The sequence below is a fragment of the Onychostruthus taczanowskii genome, unplaced genomic scaffold, assembly GCF_017590055.1.
Source record: "Onychostruthus taczanowskii isolate IOZ18803 unplaced genomic scaffold, ASM1759005v1 scaffold44, whole genome shotgun sequence".
NCBI lineage: Eukaryota > Metazoa > Chordata > Aves > Passeriformes > Passeridae > Onychostruthus > Onychostruthus taczanowskii.
In genome coordinates, this window is record NW_024501903.1 from 2826027 (window position 1) to 2831137 (window position 5111).

At 44.5% G+C, this 5111-nt stretch overlaps 1 protein-coding gene across 1 annotated transcript in view; it reads right to left on the reverse strand.

Annotated features, from left to right (window-relative positions):
* TENM4 (teneurin transmembrane protein 4) overlaps positions 1–4746 on the reverse strand; it is a 591112-nt gene extending 586366 nt beyond the window's left edge. The window contains exon 1 of the mRNA XM_041414180.1: positions 4536–4746. The gene's annotated coding sequence lies outside the window, so the exon portion shown is untranslated. The remainder of the gene's footprint in view (positions 1–4535) is intronic.
* Between the last annotated feature and the right edge of the window lie 365 nt (positions 4747–5111).

The following is a 5111-nucleotide window of genomic DNA, read 5'->3' on the forward strand; positions in this document are numbered from 1 at the left end:
GGGAAAGACAGAAAACCTGACAAAAAAAAAAAAAAAATATATATATATATATATATATATATTTCTAACAAAATAATTTATCCATGAAGGGAAGCAAGGGTGAAACAGCACAGAAGAATAAAAATTGTACATTTGTTCCTGACTACTGTAAGTCCTATAACCACACTGCAGCACCACTCCTCATGTTAGGCTGACATAATTAAGATATAAATTTCTCTGTGATTCTTTTTCTTTTTAATCTAGAGCAAAGAGGAAATACATGTATATACTTATGCTTTTAAAAAAATGTTACATTATAGAACTTTTTTCTCTGAAACATATCGGTCAAGGATCCATGAATACCCAATTCACTGGCAAGTGGTGCAAGTTACTCTGTCAAAGTACCCAGCAACGCCAATTTGTCAGTTCAAAGCAGAAACTGAGTATTTTAGCTTTTAGTTACAATAAGCTATGCTGATGGACCTTGTAACAGGGCAGGTAACAGCCAGTCTTTAAACCTGAATTGACATTGATTTACAGGGTTTCATTTCTTTGAATCAAATCTGAGAAAGAGCGAGTTTCAAGCTACTTCATCTCTCAAAATTACAACTACACATTCCTTAAATGCAAGAGTTTGTTTTAAGAAAAGAAAAAATAAAATCTCAACTGTCTACACAGTTAAGATAAAAGGGAAAAGTGATGTTAAAGATACCAAACTAGCAAGGTTTTGTTTATTCATCTTTTTTTAATTCTGCTTTTCCCCTCCATAAATTTTTAAAACCTCCTTGATTTGAAATCCTAATAATAAATATGCCACGCAACATTCCTCCTGTCAAATGTCTCTCTTCATGGTATTACTGCAATATTTGTAACTTCTGATCTGGAAACATCAAGTTACGTAAGATCATAGTTCTTCTTCTTGTAAAGATGTGATTCTGTCAGAAAATGAACCATTGAAGCGGGAACTCAAGAGAACTGGAAATGACTTTCCCAGGGAAAAGGTAGTTCTGCCTAAGCATCTCAGCTATTTTAAAGTGCAAGAACTCAATGTTTTATTCTCCTGAGCAGAGAAATGGCAAACTACCAGGTTAAAAATAATCAGAGTAGGCTCTTAATTGGAATTGTGTACATGTTGTAGACAGAATGAAATAACATTTCGTTATTATGCACTCCAGGAAACCAAAGAAATAAAATAAAATAAAAAATTCACTTTGTAAAACAAAAATAACATTTTCCCTTGCCAGCATACTATCTGCTCACCAAAACAAAAGGAAAGCATCTATTTTAAATGAGTCAAGGAAAATAATTAAGCTGCATGGATTTAAAATTGCAGAGTCTTCTCAGCCCAAATCTCACTCCTTCCCCAGACCCACTGAAATCAGAGAGATATCTCTCTTTTTCCATCCATATAGTAAATTAAATCGGGGGGAGGGGGGACTATCTCCCCCCGCCCAGTGAAAACCAGATGAAGAGCTTTACCTCCATCTCTCCATGATTTTTCCCTATCCTTTAAAATTAGAGAAGGCAAATTCTCCCAGAAAAGCCTTTCTAAACCAGGACCCTTTGCTAATAAGAAAAGGTAGCTACGAAGTAAACTTCCGCATCTCCTTTTGCCTCTTACCCTGTTCCTTGCCAAAGAACAACCCGAGAACATTTTTCCATATTAACGACCCTCTTTCTTCACCAAAACATGACATCTCTTCTCCAGGTCACACATATAACAGATGAATTGAAAATATCCCCGGTGAAGATGTGAACACATTCATGCATGCATGGATGAGAAAGGAGGGTGAGGCACAGAGGCAGAGTCCCTGTAAAGATATAGTGCATCTGAGAGCAGTGTCTGTAGTTCCCAATCTTGGGGATTCTTTTTTGAGGGGGAAAAGGGGGAAAAACGTGAAACAGGTTGTCTGCAAAGGCAGCTCTCCTTCTCCCCTGCCCCAGTTGTGTGTGCAGACCCCCTTCCCAGGATGGTGGGTGCAGAGCAACAGTCCTGCTTTCAAGGAAAGTGTAACACAGGTTACATTTCCAGGTGCCTGGGGAATGCCCGGCCACACACCGAGACCTCACGGTCCCCTCTCTGCCTCCAGACCGGCTGCAAACTAGCACAGAGCTCACTTCTCTTGGCCGTGCACTGACTTGGGGATTGCATTCTCAAGGGATCGTGGCAGCAAAGAATTCTCCTGGCTGCAAACCAGCCCACTCGGCAAGGACTGATCCAGCAGCGTGGCTGGGAGTCAGAGCTGGGAATTTTACAAGGACGGGCAGCTCGCAATGGCCACAAACGAGGAAATTCCTTGTAACACAGGCAGAGCCGAGTGAGCTGCTCTGAAGTCCTGCCTCGCTGCAAAACAGTGCAAGAGACGCGTCTTCCTCCCTTTATGCTATCCCCCACCACACTAAATATATAAATATATATATGTATATATATATATGTATATACACACACATACTCCTTGTTTTTTCCACCCAAGCCCACAAAAGTGCTCCAGGCAGAGGCACTAAGTGGGAGGTGCCTGGCTCTGAAGAGGCCAATGAAATAAATTAAATACAAATCCCTGGCTCAGCCCCAGCCTCCCCCAGCTACCAGGGGAGAGGTTGGGGTTCCCGACGGCCAATCCCCAGCTCCTGCCAGAGCCGGAGTGCGGGTGGCATACACGGAATGCTGGCATGCTGTAGGTGAATGTATGTTAAGCCTTGAATGTTGCAGGCACATATGGTGCACATGTTGGGAGCAGAGCACTTTCCATAGAAGAGGAGGGACTACACTACTAGTAGGCAATTTTATTAGGGTCAGTGAAGCCGAAAGAAATGGGATTGGGATAGGCTAGGAGCTGCCAAGTTCCCCTGCCCAGCTCCGGCGCCCCAGAGCAAAGAGCAGCACACTAACAACTTGCCAGGCTACAGCAGAAGTTTACCTATAAAAAGCACACAGACAACTTCAAACTTCAAAGATTTGCTCTCATTTTCTCATTTTATGGCCCTCCCTTCTCCTGGGACTTTTCGGGGGGGGGGGGGGGGGAAGAAAAAGATGCAGCTCTAAATTCAAGGTGAGGCTTCACTGCAAAAAGTTAAAAAGGAAGATAAGAAAGAAAGGAGAGACTAATTTTAGCTTGATTCAGGAGTTCGGTATTTTGCCTTGTTTATTTATTAATTTTAAATCATAAGAGATTGAACTTTCCAGGAAAAACCATGAGCAAATGTATTCAAGATGCAGAAAGGTCTTGCCCATCTATTCGATGAGCATTTAGTAATTTTTGTTTTGGCTGTATGAAAAAAGTATTTCAGACTGTGTATCCCATAAAACAAGGCGGTGGCATAAATATGTTTTTTTTGGCTGGATTTTGGTTTTTTGGGTTATTTTTTGTTTGTTTGTTTTGTTTCATTTTGTTTTTGTTTTCAACTCATGTGCTTACATGGTTGTAACCACCATGAATTTCTAAGTGTGGTCATGATAAGAAAGTAAATAAATACTGCCTTGTGACTACTTCTAGAGTTTTGGGCGTGGGGGAGGGGGTAATTATTGTTTTTTAAAGATTTAGAAATTTCTTAACTACCACTTGTGAAGTAAAATGTCCCAGATATTTTACACTATATTTTCAATCAAAACAAATCCCAGGAAATAAATGCCCTGGTTTCGGGTCGAAATTTGTATTTGAGAATGCAAATTGCTTAGAATACAAACAGGAGTCTGAACCACTGCATTTCTTCCAGGCACTCTAGCATCTTTTCTCCAACACCACACTATTTGGGCAATCTTTTAATCCAGGCAGGGCATGGCTGGAAGCAGGGCTTTAACATTTAATGCCTAAGAAACAGACTTGTCACTCTACTTGCAGTCAAGCGCATTTTTTCGCTTTTTGTTGGAGGCAAACCCACCTTTCCTTGGAAAATGGGAGACCCCATCCTCACCCCCGATTCTAGCACGGATCCAAATGTAAACATACACACAGAGACACACTCCCACCACGCACCACCCTGCAGCAGGACATGAGTATGGGGGGTTCAGACAGAGCCGAAGGAGCCTTGTGGGCTGAGAAATACCAAGGCACTTCTTTCCTATTCTATTTTTTTCTGCCTCCTTTCCTCCCTGCTTTTACTATTACATAAATAACACCGATTGATCTTAAAGCTGCATCCTTGCTCCAGTGCCTCCCAATCTGCACTGCTGCCTTCTCCCAGCACAGCCGCACCGCTCGGGGTGCAGAGGGAAAGGTCGGCGAGAGGGAAGGTTGGATGGGAGAATCCACTCCAAACATACCCTGAAGCGAGGCTTTGGCAGTCTGGGGGTGCCCGATCCCCCCCCGCCCCAGCCCGGAGCTTCCCGCAGCATCTTTGCCTCCCTCCGAATTGCTGCAAACTGTGCGAGGGGAGGGCAGGGAGCTGGGCAGGAGGGAAGGATGGATGCTGGGGAGGGAAAGCCAGGGATTCAGGGAGCTTCTCCCCAGCCCCAGCCTGTGTGCCTGGCTGTTTGGTGGGAAGAGGAAAGGGGGAAGGGAAAATTCAAGAAGGGTCTATGGCATAAATACACTTTTCAGAGGAAAAGAGAAGCTTACCATGTCTGCAGCTTCCCCCCACCGAAATGCCACTTCTGTGTCCAGCGATCCCAAAGTGGAAACTACAGGCAGGCACTGGAGCTCATCTCCGCAGGCAGCTCAGACATACACCGCTGCCACCCCCAAAAATCAAAATCAAAAAAAATTAAAAAAAAAAAAAAAAAAAAAAAGAACAGCGACTGGTCCAGCTTCTTTCCTGACAGGAATCGTCCTGGTAGGACTGCCCAAAATAAGCAGCTGCAATCCAAAGGCTTTATTTAAAGCTTCCCCCCTCCTCCTCCCTCTCTCCGTGCCTCGCTCGCTCTCTCCCTCTCGCTGTTACACACAGAGAGAAAGAGAGACACACACAGGTTACATGAATGGGAGGCAGGAGCCGGCGCTCCCGGCTGGAATGACAGGCGCACATGCGGCTGGCGGCTGCCCACCCCAGCGGCGTGGGAACAGCTCGGACACGGCCTGCGGATGCGTGGAGAGAGGCACGGGGTGGGAACAGGCATGGGATGGCATGGGCATGGACATGGCAGAGGCATGGGGCCAGGGAGGACACAGACACGGGCACGGCAGGGACGTGGGGCC